The sequence below is a fragment of the Phyllobates terribilis genome, unplaced genomic scaffold, assembly GCF_046119375.1.
Source record: "Phyllobates terribilis strain yellow unplaced genomic scaffold, ASM4611937v1 Scaffold_7__3_contigs__length_470593459, whole genome shotgun sequence".
Classification (NCBI taxonomy): Eukaryota; Metazoa; Chordata; class Amphibia; order Anura; family Dendrobatidae; genus Phyllobates; species Phyllobates terribilis.
The window spans coordinates 424,269,153-424,291,729 of record NW_027362767.1 but is presented as its reverse complement, the minus strand read 5'-3'; the positions used below and the strand labels follow the sequence as shown (position 1 = coordinate 424,291,729).

At 46.5% G+C, this 22,577-nt stretch overlaps 1 pseudogene; it reads right to left on the bottom strand.

The window, feature by feature from the left end:
* The window catches only part of LOC141155596 (superkiller complex protein 2-like), a 44,895-nt pseudogene that overhangs the window by 15,431 nt on the left and 6,887 nt on the right, over positions 1 to 22,577 (bottom strand).

Here is a 22,577-nt window from a genome sequence, read left to right as displayed (position 1 = left end):
CGGCACACACATGCGGCTCCTAGCCGGGTTGACAGTCCACACTGCAGGCTGGGTAAGCAAAGTATGACCATCGTCAGCCTAGGTTGCAGTCCATTGGCTCAGCAGACGTATGACACTGGGTGGCTACGTGTCCTGGATTGCGACATCGCCAACAGATCACATCCTTCACAACAGACCATGCTTCAGTGGAAGTTGAACGCCCCCTAGTTGTGGCTCTGAACCCCTTCCGTGGTGAACCCACCCCCTTTTGGGCAGCCCATGAAGGGGAGGTGGCTATGTCGGGTTTCCCCAGGGATTTTTCGAACACTTGGTACCTCTCTACCAGACCTGCGAGGTCGTCTGAGTTCAGAGGGTCGCCCTGGGGAACTTAGGTCTGCTCCGGTCTGGGTAGGGAATGGATGAACCTGTTCATCACCACACGCTCAACCATCTGGGCAGGAGAGGAAGACTGGCTGCAGCCATTTCTGTACAAGATGTAACAAGTCAAAAATCTGTGAGCGTGGAGGTCCATCGCCCGCATACGCCCAGTGGTGGACCTTTTGTGCTCTGACAGACATAGTCACTCCTGAGCGTGCCAATATGTTGGTTTTTAATTTGGCGTATTCCTTTGTGTCAGGCAAAGTCAGATCATAATAAGCCTTCTGCGGCTCCCCAGTCAAATATGGCGCCAGAACCTCCGCCCACTGTTCCAGCGGCAATTTCTCCCATTCCGCCACCCTCTCAAAAACAGTCAGGAACGCCTCAACATCATCCCCTGGGGTCATCTTCTGTAACGCTCTCTTTATCCGTCTTACTGACATATGCGTCATCACCTGGACTTGTCGGAGCCGTTGCCTTGCCACGGATCGCCTCTGCAAGTAACTCGATCTGCTGTTGGCGATGCTGATCCTGTTGCTGCTGTTTCTGGAGCTGAATCTGTTGTATGAGCAGCTTAATGGTCTCTTGTTTCTGCTGTAGCTGCTCACAGTGCTACTGCTGCATGCTCTGCAAGTGCTGTTGCTGCATGCTCTGCACCAGGTGCTTAATTAGCTGTTCCATGCTGCCGGACGTCTCCTGCTGGCTGGCAGCCTTCACCCAAGACATCCACTGGTCTCTGTAGCAGGTACACGTGTTCCTGGAATCTTGCCCGCATTCTCCACCAACTGTGATAAGACGCCTCACTCGGTCGCTTCCGGAAGTAGACTCAGGAACCGTGTTTTCTCTGCAGGCTTTATTTAGTGGCATAAAGCCCTGCAGCTCCAGCAAAAATAAACACAGCCTTACTGGCAAAACAAAAGATAAACGATAGCACAGTCCATAGCAGTGTGGGATTAGCCACACAGGTTGTAGTCCCAGCTTTCAGCTCCTCTCTGAGCTGTGGCCTTCCAGTCTAGAGACCTTGCCTATCCAAACTCAACAACAGAGAAAAAAAACAGGACTGAACATTTAAACATTGCTCAGACACACCCTGAGGTGGAAGTATGGGGAATGACGTCCCTCCCATCTCTATGTTATTCCCATAAAACCATACCCTTTAAAAGAGTTAACCCCCCCAACATATAACATGCTGGCAGAAAGTTTATTGGTTCTAGTTCACACAGGCTAGCAACCTGCGTGACACATACCTCCCCTCATATACCATACCAGTGACTCTGTCACATCTTGTACATAGGGGGCAGTATTATAGTAGTTACAGTGGGTACGGAAAGTATTCAGACCCCTTTACATTTTTCACTCTTTGTTTCATTGCAGCCATTTGGTAAATTCTAAAAAGTTCATTTTTTTCTCATTAAAGTACACTCTGCACCCCATCTTGACTGAAATAATAGAAATGTAGAAATTTTTGCAAATTTATTAAAAAAGAAAAACTGAAATATTACATGGTCATAAGTATTCAGACCCTTTGCTCATATTTAAGTCACATGCTGTCCATTTCCTTGTGATCCTCCTTGAGATGGTTCTACTCTTTCATTGGAGTCCAGCTGTGTTTAATTAAACTGATAGGACTTGATTTGGAAAGGCACACACCTGTCTATATAAGACCTCACAGCTCACAGTGCATGTCAGACCAAATGAGAATCATGAGCTCAAAGGAACTGCCCAAGGAGCTCAGAGACAGAAATGTGGCAAGGCACAGATGTGGCCAAGGTTACAAAAGAATTTCTGCATTACTCAAGGTTCCTAAGAGCACAGTGGCCTTCATAATCCTTAAATGGAAGAACTTTGGGACCACCAGAAGTCTTCCTAGACCTGGCTGTCCAGCCAAACTGATTAATGGTGGGAGAAGAGCCTTGGTGAGAGAGGTAAAGAAGAACCCCAAGATCACTGTGGCTGAGCTCCAGAGATGCAGTAGGGAGATGAAGATAGAACTTTTTGGTGATAATTCTAAGCGGTATGTGTGGAGAAAACCAGGCACTGCTCATCACCTGCCCAATACAATCCCAACAGTGAAACATGGTGGCGGCGGCATCATGTTATGGGGGTGTTTTTCAGCTGCAGAACAACTGGTTGCAATTGAAGGAAACATGAATGGGCCAAGTACAGAGATATCCTGGATGAAAACCTCTTCCAGAGTGCTCTGGACCTCAGACTTGGCCGAAGGTTCACCTTCCAACAAGACAATGGCCCTAAGCACACAGTTAAAATAACAAAGGAGTGGCTTCAGAACAACTCTATGACCATTCTTGACTGGCCCAGCCAGAGCCCTGACCTAAACCCAATTGAGCGTCTCTGGAGAGACCTGAAAATGGCTGTCCACCAACGTTCACCATCCAACCTGACAGAACTGGAGAGGATCTGCAAGGAAGAATGGCAGAGGATCCCCAAATCCAGGTGTGAAAAACTTGTTGCATCATTCCCAAGAAGACTCATGGATGCACTAGCTCAAAAGGGGGCTTCTACTCAATACTGAGCAAAGGGTCTGAATACTTATGACCATGCGATATTTCAGTTTTTTTTTTTTAATAAATTTGCAAAAATTTCTACATTTCTGTTTTTTTCAATCAAGATGGGGTGCACAGTGTACTTTAATGAGAAAAAAATGAACTTTTAAGAATTTACCAAATGGCTGCAATGAAACAAAGAGTGAAAATGTAAAGGGGCCTGAATGCTTTCCGTACCCACTGTATATTCTTGTACATAGGGGCAGTATTATAGTAGTTATATTCTTGTACATAGGGGCAGTATTATAGTAGTTATATTCTTGTACATAGGGGGCAGTATTATAGTAGTTATATTCTTGTACATAGGGGGCAGTATTATAGTAGTTATATTCTTGTACATAGGGGGCAGTATTATAGTAATTATATTCTTGTACATAGGGGGCAGTATTATAGTAGTTATATTCTTGTACATAGGGGGCAGTATTATAGTAGTTATATTCTTGTACATAGGGGGCAGTATTATAGTAATTATATTCTTGTACAAAGGGGGCAGTATTATAGTAATTATATTCTTGTACATAGGAGCAGTATTATAGTAGTTATATTCTTGTACATAGGGGGCAGTATTATAGTAGTTATATTCTTGTACATAGGAGCAGTATTATAGTAGTTATATTCTTGTACATAGGGGGCAGTATTATAGTAGTTATATTCTTGTACATAGGGGCAGTATTATAGTAGTTATATTCTTGTACATAGGGGGCAGTATTATAGTAGTTATATTCTTGTACATAGGGGCAGTATTATAGTAGTTATATTCTTGTACATAGGGGGCAGTATTATAGTAATTATATTCTTGTACATAGGGGGCAGTATTATAGTAGTTATATTCTTGTACATAGGGGGCAGTATTATAGTAGTTATATTCTTGTACATAGGGGGCAGTATTATAGTAGTTATATTCTAGCACATAGGGGCAGTATTATAGTAGTTATATTCTTGTACATAGGGGGCAGTATTATAGTAGCTATATTTTTGTACATAGGAGCAGTATTATAGTAGGTATATTCTTGTACATAGGAGCAGTATTATAGTAGTTATATTCTTGTACATAGGGGGCAGTATTATAGTAATTATATTCTTTTACATAGGGGGCAGTATTATAGTAGTTATATTCTTGTACATAGGGGCAGTATTATAGTAGTTATATTCTTGTACATAGGAGGCAGTATTATAGTAGTTATATTCTTGTACATAGGAGGCAGTATTATAGTAGTTATATTCTTGTACATAGGAGGCAGTATTATAGTAGTTATATTCTTGTACATAGGGGGCAGTATTATAGTAGTTACATTCTTGTACATAGGGGGCAGTATTACAGTAGTTATATTCTTGTACATGGGGGCAGTATTATAGTAGTTATATTCTTGTACATAGGGGACAGTATTAAAGTAGTTATATTCTTGTACATAGGGGGCAGTATTATAGTAGTTATATTCCTGTACATAGAAGGCAATATTATAGTAGTTATATTCCTGTACAAAGGGGCAGTATTATAGTAGTTATATTCTTGTACATAGGGGGCAGTATTATAGTAGTTATATTCTTGTACATAGGGGGCAGTATTATAGTAGTTATATTCTTGTACATAGGGGGCAGTATTATAGTAGTTATATTCTTGTACATAGGGGGCAGTATTATAGTAGTTATATTCTTGTACATAGGGGGCAGTATTATAGTAGTTATATTCTTGTACATAGGGGGCAGTATTATAGTAGTTACATTCTTGTACATAGGGGGCAGTATTATAGTAGCTATATTCTTGTACATAGGGGGCAGTATTATAGTAGTTATATTCCTGTACATAGGAGGCAGTATTATAGTAGTTATATTCCTGTACATAGGGGCAGTATTATAGTAGTTATATTCTTGTACATAGGGGCAGTATTATAGTAGTTATATTCTTGTACATAGGGGGCAGTATTATAGTAGTTATATTATTGTACATATGGTGCAGTATTATAGTAGTTATATTCTTGTACATAGGGACAGCATTATAGTAGTTATATTCTTGTACATAGGGGGCAGTATTATAGTAGTTATATTCCTGTACATAGGGAGCAGTATTATAGTAGGTATATTCTTGTACATAGGAGGCAGTATTACAGTAGTTATATTCTTGTACATAGGGGGCAGTATTATAGTAGTTATATTCTTGTACATAGGAGGCAGTATTACAGTAGTTATATTCTTGTACATAGGGACAGTATTATAGTAGTTATATTCTTGTACATAGGAGCAGTATTATAGTAGTTATATTCTTGTACATAGGGGGCAGTATTATGGTAGTTATATTCCTGTACATAGGGAGCAGTATTATAGTTGGTATATTCTTGTACATAGGAGGCAGTATTACAGTAGTTATATTCTTGTACATAGGAGGCAGTATTACAGTAGTTATATTCTTGTACATAGGGGGCAGTATTATAGTAGTTATATTCTTGTACATAGGGAGCAGTATTATAGTAGTTATATTCTTGTACATAGGAGCAGTATTATAGTAGTTATATTCTTGTAGATAGGTGCAGTATTATAGTAGTTATATTCCTGTACATAGGGAGCAGTATTTTAGTAGGTATATTCTTGTACATAGGGGCAGTATTATAGTAGTTATATTCTTGTACATAGGAGGCAGTATTACAGTAGTTATATTCTTGTACATAGGGGGCAGTATTATAGTAGTTATATTCTTGTACATAGGGGGCAGTATTATAGTAGTTATATTCTTGTACATAAGGGCGGTATTATAGCAGTTATATTCTTGAACATAGGAGCAGTATTATAGTAGTTATATTCTTGTACATAGGAGGCAGTATTACAGTAGTTATATTCTTGTACATAGGGGGCAGTATTATAGTAGTTACATTCTTGTACATAGGAGCAGTATTATAGTAGTTATATTCTTGTACATAGGGGCAGTATTATAGTAGTTATATTCTTGTACATAGGGGGCAGTATTATATAGTAGTTACATTCTTGTACATAGGGGGCAGTATTATAGTAATACTGCATACATCAGTTGCGTTCTTACCGCCTTCAACGTATCTGTCAGTCGTGGTTCACATTGTGTTTTATGCTGGAAGACGAGGCAGGACAGCAGGGCAGCGATCTCCTCGGGGTTCAGGGGTGACAGAGCTCCATCCAGCACCAGCTCCGTCACCAGCAGTTCATGACTGCAGACCTCACAGGCCACGCGGCCCTTCAGCTGCACTGCACCACCATCATCTATGTACTTCAGGGTGCGCAGGACCTGACATCACAGGATGAAAGTGATGAAAACAAGCAGCAAGTTCTGGCAGATGACGCAGGTCAGCTGCAGCACATCCCTGAACAGACATCTTCACTGACTTACGTCGATTCTTTGCTGGTACTCGGGTAACAGACTCAATGACTGCTCCGACGTCAGAAAGCGGAGACGATCCAGCTCATCCATGACCTGTGATCGCTGCTCCAGACGGAGATACTAAAAGGATGAAAAGGACGGAGTCATGAGAACGAAGAAAGAAACAAAGGTCAGAGGACGAGCGCTCAAAAGTCAGCGATGACGTCACCTGGGAGGTAAAACGGGGGCTATTCGGGGAGCTGAATCCCCTCAAGACCCCTTCCAGTCTCTTGACCCTGCTGACGGCCTCCACCACCTCCAGCTCCTTCAGCTGCAGATCATTCACGGGACAGAGCGCTGACAGCGATCCAGGTGGCAGGTCCGCCAGCCGCGCCAGCTCCTGGGTCACACCGGAGACTGCAGGGCCCGGAGGGTCATTTCTGTGAATGGCAGGGAAATTCATATTGGCCAATGGTCATCACATGGCCTCAAGGTGGAGGAATATACTCCCGATATTATAGGTGAGGTACCTGAAGCGAGGGGTCTGGCTCCTAGCGACATAGTCCAGAACTTTATCGGCATGGACCCTTAACGTCTTCCCAGTTATCATGAGAATTTCGGAGGATTGAAGCTTGAGGAGCTTGAAGTCACTTGGCCCTATATCAAGAGGAGCAAACCAATGAATGCTCTCGTAGTACAAGCGTGCGGACTACAGTCACAATCTGGCAGCCCACAGCCGTAGTTCATGGTCAGACTTAACAATAGCCACTTGGATTAGCAGGCTCTAAAGGCTCCAGAGATTTTACCCTTTAACCCCTATGAAAAGTATCTGCACATCACTGCAGGGGTCCTTAGGTTGGTTCTGTGGAGTGGCAGCTGACTGGTAGAGTGGGCGAGGAAGAAAATCTAACAAGCTAAGCCGGGGCTGGGACAAAATCAGATCTTATTGAAGGTAGGTGGTCAGAGTCCACCAGACCTTGACAGGGTTTACGGGCTCCCGGGATTTTACCCTTTAACCCCTATGTAAGGATCTGCACATTGTGGCAGGGGTCCTTAGTAGTGTTGAGCCACCCCCGTAGTGTTCGAGTTCGGTTCGGTTCGTCGAACACCCGTGTGTTCGCCGAACTGTTCGTCGAACTGTTCGTCGAACACCTTCGAACACCGTTAAAACCAATGGCAGGCAAACAAAAACACATAGAAACACATAGAAAACACCTTCAAAGGTGTCCAAAAGCTGACAAACTGCTCAGAAGACACAACTAACACATGGAAAAGTGACAAGTACATATAGTCATGCGAAAAGAAAAGAGGTGGAGGAGTAAAAGGAGGGGGAGACACAGATATAGGCATGTCATGCCCTTCTAAAATCCAAAAAGTGAGAAGCCGAGACGGCCAGTCCGCTCCTGCCCGTGCCACCTCCGTGTCGCCGGGTTTGTGCCAGAGCCGCGGTGAACCCTGACGGCCAGCCCCCCTCTCCCAATACTGGTGCCTGTCCGCTGGTGGGTCGAGAGAGCCCCCCTGTGGTGGAGGCAGCTCTAAGCTTTTTAATTTAAATTGTCCCTCTAATTTGAATGAATACACTTTAAATCCATTTACAAGGATCTATTGGAGGGCAAGTCTCATGCCAGCAGCCGCGTAATTCCAGCTCCAGTAGCGTCCACTAAAGCTGCTGCAGTTAAAAAGCTTTTATAAGGATCGAGCTCGGCTGTCCACCGCAAGGCATCCTAGTGCCAGTCCCAGCCCCTATGCCTTGGGGTGCCTCCTGATGCTCTTCACTGAGTATCCCGTGGTCCCGAAGCATTTCCTTTGAAAAAATTAAGTGTCCAAACTACAGGTGGTGTAGCTTGCTTAACAGCCGGGATAATCCGCTGACTAGCAGACACTGCTACTAGGCACAAAGTATTTCCTGGGCTAGATGCAGTTTAAAATTTGTAAGTAGATACTCTCGTTGGATGCTGAGAAAGCATTCCATAGAGTCTCCTGGCACGCCATATATGATTCTCTTAAAAAGCTTGGGGTAGGGGTCTAGGGGACCCTTTTATAGCCAAAATCACGGCCCTGTATCACAATACGTCACCTAGGCTGAAGATAAATGGAACTGTAGCACCGAGGGCTCGGTTGCTACAGACGTATTGCACCTCACCCAGAGGTGTGATATCTCACTCTCAGATAAGGATGGAGTGTGGATCAGGACCCGACACCTGCATGCATTACACCACATTGCCGTGGGGCAGGGCGACCAATATGCCCCTGAGATGGGCACGACAGTCCCTGTCCCTGGCTGGAGTGGGGGGAGGGAACACTGAGGAAGGGGAACCCTGCAGTGCAGGAGCAGGGAGGAAGCAGTTCCTGGGTGCATTGAGAAGGGAGTATAAAAGGTGGGCACCATCTTAGTTCAGTGCAGAGAAGTCTGAGCAGAAGTGGCAGGGAGCAGGGGCTCTGCATGAGCTCTGCTCCGGAGGCGGGCCTAGTAACAGAGGCCCAGGCCTGCAAGAGGGAGAAGGAAGGAAGAGGAGCGGAGAAGGCTCCAGGAACGAGGAATGAAGGGATCCCAGGGGTGCGGACGGGCGAGTCGCCACCGCACGCCCGAATCCACCTGCGTGGAGGGGTCAGGCCAAAGGGGGAGACCGGTCCCCGAACTAGTGGAGGCAGGAAACGACCCTCAGCTAGAAACCGGAGGCTCTGACATTTTATGTGGCGCAGCCCCTTGCTCCACCCGCTAGGAAGGCACCACATAGGGTCAGGGAAACTGGCGCCAAGTTTACCAAGAGGAGGCCCGAGGCAGCCGGACAGAAGTGTTGGTAAGAAAGGCCAGACAAAGGACACACAAAGGGGGTCCTGTGAAGCGCTCCAAAGTTATCTGGGAGTTGTCTGAGCCCCTCACCTGGTGAGCACAGTACGACGTGGGCAGCCGTTACCTGCAGACGTGGTCTGGATAATAAGAACTGTGAGTAAAGGCCCTGAACTGCATCACTGACTCCGTGTCGTTACTGCTGCTGCCCTGCACCATCACCCCCATCCTCCGCATACACTGCCCTGAGGCTATACTCCTCCCGTGGGGAGTTATGCTACGCTCTGCTGCACCCACAACACCAGCCTCAGCGGTCTGCCCTGCAGCGGCGGTTCACTCTGACCGCAATCCACGGGTGGCGTAGTCGGACATTTAAACATCAAAACCACATAAATAGTTCCGCCACTGGTTTGACCACCCTGAGCCACGGAACCGGATCGCCGCCACGAAGACTACAACCACCAGCATCCACCAAAAAGGGTCCGGCTCCGGGTGTCCCAAGGCCCAGGGGGTGCATCAGAACATTTTCATCACCTTTCACAATCACCAATGGGACAAGGCAGGGATGTCCTCTGTCCCCTCTCTTATACATCCTAGTGACGGAGCACCTGCTCTCATCAATTCGCCATAACCCCAATATTAGGTGGATTGAGGTGGGAGGCACCGAGTACAAGTGCTCTCTATTTGCTGATGATGTCCTAGTATATATCACTCAATCACATATATCCATCCCTGCTGTTATGGCTGAAATAGATCACTTTGTTACATGGTAAAATTTTAAAATCAATGCAGCGAAGTCTGAGGCCCTCGATGTCTCCCTCCCTAAATCCATATAGGATTCCATCCAGTCCAACTTTCCCTTTGCCTGGCCCTCACAGGGTATCAAATACTTAGGAATTCCTATTCATAGAGACCTCTCCCATCTATGTTATCTTAATTTTGGGCCCTTTATTGAACAACTCCATACAGACCACGGTTGGCAAGTTAGAACTGTAAGATTCACTACGTGAACCACTGGTGTTTTGTGGAAAAGCACATGTACACCGCGTTCCAAATTATTATGCAAAAAGTGTTTAGGAGTGATAAGGGAAGAATTTGTTTGTTTGTCAGTTAAACTCATTGATGGTGATGTGTGTCAGGGCTCTTTATATCACTGTAAGCAATTGCAGACACCTGTGCTAATTAGTTTGGCAGGTGTGTCCAATGAAAGGCAAGACTACTTAAGAAGGCTGTCTCACATTATTAAGCAGCCTACATTTTCTGCCAAAATGGGAAAGAAAAAGGATGTGTCGGCTGCTGAGAAGCAACAAATTGTGGAGTGTTTAGGTCAAGGCATGACTACAATCAACATTGTGCGATGATCAGGATGAAGTGTCTTGGCAATCAAGAAGTATGTAGCTGATTCACAGTACACACGTGTGCGTGCTGATAAGGGCAAATTGAGGACTCTTTCCTACAGGCAATTACGTCAGGTTGAAAGAGCAGCGGCAAAAAAGCCTTGTCATAGCAGCAGACAAGTTTTTGAAGCTGCTTGTGCCTCCAACGTCCCCCGAACAACAAGATGCAGGGTCCTTCAGAGGTTTGCAGCTGTGCATACGCCATCCTGTCGACCTCCTCTATCCACTTCACACAAGCAGAAACGGCTCCAGTGGGCCAAACATTACATGAAGACTGATTTCAAAACTGTTTTGTTCACGGATGAGTGCCGTGCAGCGCTCGATGGCCCAGATGAATGGAGTGGAGGATGGCTGGTTGATGGACACCCCACGCAAACACGGCTACAGCGCCAACAAGGAGGAGGTGGAGTAATGTTTTGGGCTGGAATCATGGGGAGAGAGATTGTCGGCCCCTTTAGGATCCCTGAAGGCGCTAAAGATGAACTCCATAATGTATGTGGATTTTCTCAAACAGCACTTCCTGCCATGGTTCAAGAAGAAGAACCGTGTATTTCACAGCAAGATCATTTTTCTGCATGATAATGCACCATCTCATGCTGCACATAAAACATCTGCATCTCTGGCTGATATGGGCATAAAAGGGGACAAACTTATGGTGTGACCCCCATGCTCCCCTGACCTCTACCCCATTCAGAACCTTTGGAGCATCATTAAAAGGAGTGTCTATGATGGCGGGAGGCAGTTCACATCTAAGCAACAGCTCTGGGAGGGTATTCTGTCCTCATGCAAAACAATTGAAGCAGAAACCATCCAAAACCTGACAAATTCAATGGACGAGAGAGTTCAGAAGCTCCTTTCGAACAAGGGGTCCTATGTGAAAATGTAACATCACCTAGAATAAAGTTTTGAGTTGAAAACTGTTTGATTTCAGTTTCTAACAACCTGCTAATGCTTATAATTTCAAAAATGACCATTTTTTTGGTCTTTATTAAAATGAAAAGGTTGATCGAAAAGTTTGGGGGATCTAAGAGTGTGGCAACCCAGTAGTCATGATTACTTCGAATTCTGACAATATGAGGGTCATGCTGCAGGTAGTGCAGCAAGAAGGCACTTATGTGTCTTGCGCATCTCGGAGCCCCAAAATTATTTTCCGGGCTAGATGCAGCTAAAAATTATTTTTAATTTTAAATCTGGTGGAGCTTATTATAGATGGCCTAATAGGATCAGTGCTGCACACTGCTACAAAGCCCAAATTATTTTCCAGTCAAGATACAGATAAACATGATTAGTAATTTGAAAGCTTAAAACGGTTGGTAGGGTGATTTTAACCAATCATCAAGCTTTTACTCTCCCCAGGATGACACAGGGGTAGAAAAGTCGTTTCGGATCCATGATTTGTTCATCTTTATGAACGTGAGTCTGTCTACATTATCAGTGGAGAGCCGCGTGCGCTTATCTGTCAGCACACCACCAGCAGCGCTGAACACACGTTCAGACAGAACGCTGGCTGCGGGGCATGACAAGATCTCCAAGGCGTAAGTGGCTAGCTCCGGCCATTTATCCAGATTGGAAGCCCAAAAAGAGCAATGGTCCAGTGACACAGTCGTGGCTTCAATGTTTACTTGGAGATACTCCTGTACCATCGTCTCTAGGCGTTGACTATGTGTCAGACTTCTTGTCTCCTGTGGCCTTGCAAAGGATGGGCTAAAAAAGTGGTGAAATGATTCCGCAAAATTGATGTTACCAGCAGATACTGTGGTTCTGTTACGGTTTGAGTGCTGAACACTTGACGGTCCCACGGTTGGCAAGTTGTAACTGTGAGATTCACTACGTGCACCACTGGTATTTTGTGGAAAAGCACATGTAAGATTCTGCAACAGTCTCTGCTGATACTCCTGCATGCGTGCATCCCTTTCTATGGCAGGAATAATTTCTGCAAATTTACTTTTGTACCGGGGATCTAACAGTGTGGCAACCCAGTAGTCAGGATTATTTCTAATTCTCACAATTCGAGGGTCATGTTGCAGGTAGTGCAGCAAGAAGGCACTCATGTGTGTTGCGCATCCAGGAGCACCAAGTCCCTGTTGTGTTGGTGGCGAGGTAACAATCATGCTTCCTTCCTCTGTCCTCTCCCCCCAACCTCGCACAACAGAAATGTGATCAAGGTCTCCCTCATCTGATGAGTCTTCCATCAGTTCGTCCTCCACTTCTTCCTGGGCTCCTGCACCTTCCTCACTAGTTTGGCTGCTACCATGCGCCCTGGTAAAATCATCTCCCCCACCCTCACATGCCTGCCGCCTTGGTGCTGCCGACCGTCTGGACCTTGCAGATGTTAGCCCTTCCGCATACAACTCCTCCTCCTCTACTTCCTCCACCTCCTCTTGTGCCACCACCTGACTCCGAATTCTGTTTAACATGTGCTCCAGCATGTAAATCACCGGAATAGTCATGCTGATAATGGCATCGTCAGCACTAAACATCTTCGTCGCCATTTCAAAACTGTGCAGAAGGGTGCATAGGTCCCTGATCTGAGACCACTCCTCCAGCGTGATTTGCCCCACCTCTGGATCTCGTTGGCCCAGGCTATACGTCAGAACGTATTGCACCAGGGCTTGTCGGTGCTGCCACAGTCGCTGCAACATGTGCAGAGTTGAATTCCACCGGGTAGGCACATCGCATTTTAGCCGGTGAAGTGGCAGGCCCAACGACTTCTGTAGAGATGTAAGTCGCTGAGCTGCGGGATGCGAACGGCGGAAGTGAGCACACAGCGACCGTGCCCTCTGCAGAAGGCCATCTAGTCTGGGATAGTGGGCTAAAAATTGCTGGACAACCAGGTTCAACACGTGAGCCATACAAGGCACGTGTGTGACATTGCCCCGGCGAAGGGCCGCACCCAGGTTTGCAGCATTGTCGCACACGGCCTTCCCTGGTTTCAGGTCCAGTGGAGACAACCATTCATGAAATTGGTTCTCCAGAGCTGACCACAACTCCTCAGCTGTGTGACTCACATTTCCCAGACATTTCAATGTAAAAACCGCCTGATGACGTCGAGCCCTACTGCCAGCATAGTAAGGAGGTGTGCAGGATCCCTTCTGCGCAGTTAGAAAGCTTGTGGCATGACCAGACAGGCTTTGGGTGCAGGTGGAAGACCGAGAGGAGGTTGAGGAGGCAGAAGCAGTGGAGGAACTTTGACATAAAGAGGATTGACGCACAACTCGTGGGGACGGCAAGACTTGGACAGCAGCCCCTTGTCCTGCTGTCACCATAGTTACCCAGTGCCCAGTCAGCGACATGTAACGCCCCTGTCCATGCCTACTCGTCCAAGTGTCTGTGGTGAAATGCACCCTGTCACACACAGAGTTTCTCAAAGAAGAGGTGATGTTGTGTGCGACATGCTGGTGGAGCGCAGGCACACCTTTCTTTGAGAAGTAGTGCCGACTGGGCATCTGGTACTGGGGCACTGCGACGGACATAAGGTCTCGAAAATCCTCTGTGTCCACCAGGCGGAAAGGCAGCATTTCTGTAGCCAAGAGCTTGCAGATGGTGAAATTCAACCTCTTAGCTTTCTCATGGCTAGGAGGAAATGGTCTTTTACTTGTCCACATCTGAGGGACCGAGGGCTGGCTATTGTGCTTAGACGGGGTTGATAAGGGTGTCCCCGGCAAACTGCCGGTCTGTGAGGAAGATGCAGGCGGACATGTTAGGTTGCCTTGATCCAAAGGTGGTGCTATCGATGTCGGACAGCGCTCAAGACCAGCTGGTGTTACCACCTCCAAAGAAAATGATGACCTGCCAATCACGCTGGCTGTTGCGGGTAAAGAGGTGGCAGGTCTGCGCCCCAAAACAGGTGTGACTGCTGTCCCCCCAGTCACAGAGGATGAAGAGGCCGCGGATGCACAAGATATGGCAAACGGTGATTGGCCCGGCCGGCTAGGCCGCATTGTAGCACACTGAGCTTCCCACTGCAACTTATGCTTCATGTCCATGTGCCGGTTCATGCATGAAGTACTCAAACTATGTATTTTTTGGCCTCTACTTAGCTTTTGCTGACAAATGTTACAGATAACACGAGTTGGGTCATCTTTATCGATCTGAAAAAATGCCCAGGCTATGCAAGGCTTAGCACCCATGCGACCTGAAGAGCCACCACGACTTGTGGTGAGAGGCAGAGTTGTGTTTGAGGATGCAGTTGTTGACGTGCTTCCAGTACTACGTCTCTGTCCAGGAACGCGCAACCTGACCTCGTCGTCACTAGCATCTTCCTCCACCTCCTCTGCTGACCTCATCTCTTGGCTGACTGTGGGTTGACAGTAAGTGGGATCTCCAACCTCATCATCATCACCCTGTGCGTTATCACACCCGTCGTCCTCAGAGCCAACCTGTTCCTGCCCTGACAAAAAACTAAAGTTGTCGCTCCAATCAGGTATTTGAGTCTTATCATCGTCTTCCTCATTGTCTCCACCAACAGGAGTTACAGTTTGGGAATGAGGGTCTACATTATGGTCAGAACCTTCTGCGTCTGGTCCTGGATCCGACTCATAAAGATTCTGGGCATCAGTGCAGATCATTTCCTCGTCTGGATTCACAGAAGCGCTGGAGTCGACCTCTGATTCCCAGGCTATAGTATGAGTAAACAGCTCTGCAGACTCAACCATCTGTTCTACCTCATACTCAGACGGGCAGCTGGAGATTTGGGAGCTGTGAGGAAGCAAGTGCGATTGGGGTGACACCTTTGAGGACTGGAGTATTTGTGATGTTGAAGTTGATGTGGAGGAGAGCCCACTTAAAGGAGCACTTGATATCCGTTGAAGCACCTGCTGTTTTTGTGCCTCATCTGGAATTTGTAGCGATTGGCGTGGCCGTAAGAAAGGGATCTTATCACATTGTCCGCTAAAAGAAGTAGACATTTTAGTTTGGCTGGAAGATGGTCTTTCTTCTGCACCTACCCCATGGACACAACCTTTTTTCCCCTTCCCAACACGCCTATTCCCCTTTCCACCAGCAGCAGGCCTTTTTCCACTCATTTTGGTGGTTAACTAATTCACAACTCTGGAGTTGTTTGCACAAAAAAACAATGGATGGTAACCGAGCAGAGCTGAGTGGCCAAACTGTGGTATTAGGCCAAAACTATTGGCTGGGTTAGATGCAGAAAAAAATTATTTTGAATTTGCAACCTGATGGAGGTCAGTATAGATGGACTAATAGAGAAAGTCCCACACACTGCTAGAAGCCCAAATATTTTTTCAGAGCTAGATGCAGAAAAAAATTATATTCAATTTGCAACCTGCTGGAGGTCAGTATAGAAGGACTAATAGAACAAGTCCCACACACTGCTAGAAGCCCAAATATTTTTTCAGAGCTAAATGAAGAAAAAAATTATTTTTAATTTGCAACCTGATGGAGGTCAGTATAGATGGACTAATAGACCAAGTCCCACACACTGCTAGAAGCCCAAATATTTTTTCAGAGCTAGATGCAGAAAATTTTTTTATTCAATTTGCAACCTGATGGAGGTCAGTATAGATGGACTAATAGACCAAGTCCCACACACTGCTAGAAGCCCAAATATTTTTTCAGAGCTAGATGCAGAAAAAAATTATTTTTAATTTGCAACCTGATGGAGGTCAGTATAGATGGACTAATAGACCAAGTCCCACACATTGCTAGAAGCCCAAATATTTTTTCAGAGCTAGATGCAGAAAAAAATTATTTTTAATTTGCAACCTGATGGAGGTCAGTATAGATGGACTAATAGAACAAGTCCCACACGCTGCTAGAAGCCCAAATATTTTTTCAGAGATAAATGAAGAAAAAAATTATTTTTAATTTGCAACCTGATGGAGGTCAGTATAGATGGACTAATAGACCAAGTCCCACACACTGCTAGAAGCCCAAATATTTTTTCAGAGCTAGATGCAGAAAAAAATTATTTTTAATTTGCAACCTGATGGAGGTCAGTATAGATGGACTAATAGACCAAGTCCCACACACTGCTAGAAGCCCAAATATTTTTTCAGAGCTAGATGCAGAAAAAAAATTATATTCAATTTGCAACCTGATGGAGGTCAGTATAGATGGACTAATAGAATGATGCTATGCCCAAAAGATTTTACTTCACTAGGTGCAGTAAAAAAATTGGTATTCTATACACAGGTGGTATATCTTGCAACACAGATAGGCTACTCCACTGACTAACACACTCTGCAATAGGCCAAAAAGGATTAGCTTTGCTAGATTCAGCCAAATGCTGTGAAAAAAACTTGCACAGCACTGGCACAGACCTGCCTGGCAAAAACTGATAGGAACTGATGTAACCTAGTCCTGAAAAGGACTCCAATTACAATTAGTCTTTACTCCCACAATCTATCTATTTAAGAGCACAGACCTGCTTGATAAAAGTCGTAGGAAATGCTGTAACCTAGTCCTTAAAAGGACTGCAATCACAACTATTCCCTACTCCCAAGCTATCTGTATATTTGTGCGAAAATTGGCTTGAAATTAACAAGGTATAGCGCACACAGCAACAGCGGTGCCGTCTAACACGCAGCTGCAGCAGTGAGAAAATGGTGGCGACGGGGAAAATGGCTTGGTCTTATAGGGCAAGGACATGTGACATACACTGCCAATCACACATGCCCTTGCTTGTGTGAAAAAAAGCACTTCGCTCCGTGTGTGCGCTGCTGATAGGCTGACAGATTGCACCTCCCCACTGTAAATGCGGGAAAGAGAAAAAAAAATGGAGATCTTCATTGTTCCTGCAGAGATCCATCCCCTGCCCCTCCCCCCACCCCGCTGTACACTCAAACTGCGTATTAACATTAATTTTCATCATTACTGAGAAAAAATCCAGTTATGATTTTGGTGCACGAACAGTTATCGAACATAACCTCGAACAGCCGAATTTTTCTCAAATTGTTCGTGTTCGCCGACCGGCTCGAACACCGCCCAAAACAGCTCGAATTTGAGTTTGGCGAACAGTTCGAGTAGAACAACGCTCATCTCTAGTCCTTAGGTTGGTTCTGCAGAGTAGTAGCTGACTGGTAGAGCGGGCGAGGAAGAAAATCTAACAAGCTAAGCCAGGGTTGGGACAAAATCAGATCTTATCGAAGGTAGGTCAAAGACCGCCAGACCTTGCAATTGGCCCTGGGTACTATCAGTCATGCAGGCAGGCATATTCTCTGAGAAGACCATCCCACTAGAAGACCCCATATCTGCTCGCTTTTGAGCAGATATTTTCAGGAAAGTCACATGATACGTCCTGCCAGAGATAAAGGATTTTTTTTAGCTTCTTCTTACCCTCGGGGCGGAACACTTTGGTCATTAACAGGTCATCAGGGCATGGTGCCATCATGTTGTCCTTCTCTCCTCGTGGCGTAGAAGCTATCGTGCCATCTTGTTTCTTCTCACACAGCACCAGTGTAGTGTAGATCCTATTGGAGGCATCTGAAGACACCTAACGGGTAAAAGCCGATGTCCGTGTGCTGTAGGGTACGCCGGTCACCACGGGTATAGCGAGATCTGGGTGAAATCCTACCTTTAGGATGACTCCGGGCACCCAGGGGTGATAGTCTGTGTGGATGATGACGATACGTCCCGCGCTTAGACACTTCATGCCGTTGATGGATTCGACCACTTTTTTCAAGATAACGACACAGGTTTGGAACACATAACGTATCTAATTTTTTAAAGGAGCCCTCTCCATCTGGTGCGATGCTACTGGACGGTACAGGTGCACCGCGCCAGATCATCCCAGCTCGCTACATAACTGGTCTATACGTTAAGGAACAAGAAGGGGTTAAATATTAATATATCATCACTGATCCGTAATCAAACATGGAGGACTTGGGTCGTTACCTGCAGCATCTCCCTGGTGTAGACAAGCTCCTGCACCATCACAAAATAGTCATAAAGGTCTGCCAGGTCCCCGGAGCACTCAACGTCCCCCATGTCGCCTAGAGTCTTGGTCAGGACCTTAATGCGTTGTTCATGGGCCTGCGAAATAAGCACTTAGGGGTCCCTCCCAGGCACAGAGCATGCTGGGAGTTGTAGTTTCACAGCACCTGAAGCGCCACAGGTGGAGACCGTAGACGTAGTTGCATCGAGTAGAGAAAGCGATGGTCCGTCATCTGGTTCTGGATCTGTGTAGTCTCATCTTCTGCTCAGCAAGGAAATCCAAAAACTGGATTTTTCACCCCGCGTTGTAAGCACTCACCTTGCTATCTTTTTGGGTGTGGGCTTCAGCAAAACTCCTCTTCATCATGTCCTCCACTCTCAAAGCCTCGACGCGCAGGAGGTTCAGGATCATGGAGTATGTGAGACGGAACTGGGAGTGCAGCTGGGTGGGCTTCCCCTGGACAGGAGGGGGGCAAGTAGGGAAAGACATTGACATAAAGAAGCCCCCATCATGGTCAATAATCTCTGTCATTCCTGTGGATATGGAGCGGCCAAAAAAATCCTGTGTGACCTGTGGATTTCATGTTTCCACCGCTCCACAGGGCTCCTGTACATATATGACTGCACAGCATAAAAGTAGGACTAATGATGGCGAGTGTGGGGGGGTCCGTGCCCTGTGGTGGTCGCGATCACCTACAATCGCCCACGTTCACCATCATTAATGGCGCTGAAGCAGCGTGACATTGTAATCTAAGGTCCGAGCCTATTACATTCCCATAGGTTACAGGCCTCCCCTCCTCCCCTCTCACAGCATGTGATTTCACAGATATTCTGCAGCCGCATCCCCCTCCTCAGCCTGATCTGTCCGGTTACTATTTAACACAACTTATCTATCCAGCACGTATCAGACTGGCTGTGTTATTGAAGCCTTATATCAGAAACAGTGCGACTTTTCAGAGAAAACATACTTTGCGAGGCCTCCTCAGCTGACTAGTTGGAGGCCGGTCCCCCGGCGGCTTCTCCCCACCCTCCTCTCCTAGACTGACCGGTCTCTCCCCCTGTGTGTTTATAGGTAAATCTGACAGGGATTTGAAGAAGGCGGCTGCAGTGAAAAAAAACACGAAAATATTAAGGAATAAGTAAGATTTCCCAGAGGCCGATGTCGGGCGTAGTATTATGTCTGCAGCAGGTTATAACAGCCAGAGGGGCTTTACTAAGTACTAGAGACACTAGTGATAAAGGGGGTGAATAATACAGAGTCAGTAATAAATGGAATTTTGTAACGTATTTGTAGAAACCTCTTGTTATATGAGTTATTGAGCGATTTACATTGTTCTTGTATGATTGGTGTATTGCAAAAAGTTTCTAAAACTTAGGAAAAAGTTAGTAAAAGTCTGCAATTGTTGCTAATAATCCGAATTTACAGTAGAGGAGAGTAATTTCGATTGCAATTGTCCCCATCATCTATCTAGTGCTCCCGTCCCCCATCCTCACCATCATCATCTTGTGCAGATCGCTCATGTCGGGCACGTCGGATTTGCACAGTATGATCACCATCCCGGTGTTGTCCAGTCCTCTGCGTCCTGCGCGCCCGGCCATCTGTATGTACTCTCCTGTGTGAGGAAGCATTGGCCATTACTGCACCGCCAGATAATCAGACCGCACCGCTCCCGGATCTGGGGAATCGCACCGCGCCTGGACGTGACCTACCTGGAGTCAGGTCTCTGAAGTTGGATCCGTCATGTTTCCTGATGGAGTCAAACACCACGGTGCGGGCCGGCATGTTCACCCCCATAGCAAATGTCTCTGTGGCAAACAGGATCTGAGGCGAACAAAGAGAATGCGTAAACCCAACCTCTATGGCATTGGCCACTTCTCGGTTATTCCTCCTGGAGATTTACAATAAATTAGTGTCATTGTTCCCTTTAACGTGTTGTGTCCCTAATTCGTCTGATACAGAACAGTAAGTGCTGCAGAACATGTAGCGCCACCCTAGTTAATAGGGTCAACGGTAACACCAAGTCATCAATTTATACAAACATTTCCCGGGGGAATAACAGAGGAGCCAGTCGTTCTTCCCAGAGATTCTCAGAGTACTGACCTTGACGAGTCCCCGGCTGAATAACATCTCCACCACTTCCTTCAGGATGGGCAGGATCCCGCTGTGATGGATCCCGATCCCCCTCTTCAGGAGGTCCAGCATATGCAGCACCTGCAATCGTGACATATCTATTTACCTGCACTAGACATGCTGGGAGTTATAGTACCTCGATAACCCTGGGCCGTGTGTGGCAGGAGGTGCCCATGTACGCACCTGGGGGAGCTGGCGGTCGCCCCCACGCAGCCGGCTCAGGCATTTGTTGTAGTAGGTCTGGATTTCGCTCCTTTCCGACGCCGTACACAAGTCCACGGTGGTCAGTGCTCCGGCGTTCTGCTCGCACCGGGTACGGGAGAATGTGAACACCACAACGGGCAGGGCGTCCCTCTGCCGCAGGGACTGGATGAGCGACAGCCAGGTGCCCTTATCCTGCCGGGAGACACCAGACCATCAACCCTTCCCGGCCGTCTCCTCACTGACCAACCTGGTCCCCATCCCTAAGGTCCCTTACATGTCCGGCACCTCCTCCGTGTGGGTGTTTGGCCCCAAACGTCTGTGAGTACTTAGAGGAACGCTCCTTCTTTGCTTCAACTGCGGCGTAGTATCTGTAGAGACAGGAGAGGGGCTTTATATAAGAGGAAGCGGTAAGTAACACCTAGCCCTGGTGGTGCCCGAGGAGAATACAAGAGCCATCTATGCCAGCCAGTGCCTTATGGGCGGCCAGGAGACTATTAAAGGTAAAAGTACCATTGAGGTTAATTAAAGCTCCCCCTAGTGGCGCCTGCAGGAAGCCAGAAGTGACACAATTAGCTCAAGAAAGCTGTAAACAGAAACCGGACTTCTCTTGCCTATAGGATGTTTTCGGTTTTGCAGCTTACCCCCAAACAATTCAATATAGCTGAGATGTAATACCAGACACAGGTGATGGTTGAGGGTCTCACCCCTTGGTTTGGAAGGTCCCAGTTGCATCTTGCAGCAGAAAAAACTGACTGAGTGTTCTCTGACTATTCCCCGTGTACAGATAATGCTCTAGAGGGACCGGCCTCTGATGTACTGATGACGTAAATCTTCTTCTTCTTAATTCTCCTGTAAGATACAGAAAAAAAATCAACCACTGATAACCGGAAAGTCTCTGATGGGCACAATTAAGTGAGTTCTGATCCCGCCCCACAATGCTGCTGAAGACCCCCGATCACCCAATAAAACAAAACAAACTAAGTATGCTTGGTATCTGCGTCCTCGTACTGACCTGGAGAATAATATTTCCAGGTCAGCTTTACATGGTAAATAAAAAGCACAAAAAACTATTGTAAAATTGCATTTTTTTTGCAATTTCACCGCACTTGGATTTTTTTCCAGCTTTCCACTATATGGTAAAATCAATGGTGACTTTCAAAAGTAAAACTTGTCCCACAAAAAGAAAGCCTTCATACAGCGATGGGGACAGGAAATGTAAAAAGTTATGGTTCTTTGAGAAAGAGGAGAAAAAAAAAAAAAAAAAAACTGTCCCGAGGAGGAAGATGATGGTCAGCGCTCTAAGTGCGGCCATTAGATGTAAATTACTCTGAACGACTCACCCGATCCAGTCTGCGAACTCCACGGTGTTGGGGACGGTGGCGCTCAGCAGAATGATGTTTACGTGGTCCGGGAGCATTATAAGGACCTCTTCCCATACAACACCGCGCTGGGAGGGGGGCATGCATGGGGTTAATATGGCTGTGACTGGAACTCATCTCGATATGAAAAAAGATTATACACACACCAACCTCAGCGTCATTAATGTAATGAACCTCATCGAAGATGACCCACTCCAAGTCCCGGATGACGTCAGAGCCGTTGTACAGCATTGACCTGCGAGAGTGAAAAGTAGATGGTGATTTACTTTATGTTTGTCCACCATGCCATATACAGATAAAGGGTTAACGTAAAGATCTTACATAGGTAATATTGCAAAGTGCTTAAAAAAAATAGAAAACCGCCCGCCGTCCCGCCAGGAAGCAGGAGCCCGCCGTCCCGCCCGCAAGCAGGAGCCCGCCGCCCCGCCCGCAAGCAGGAGCCCGCCGTCCCGCCCGCAAGCAGGAGCCCGCCGTCCCGCCCGCAAGCAGGAGCCCGCCGTCCCGCCCGCAAGCAGGAGCCCGCCGTCCCGACCGCAAGC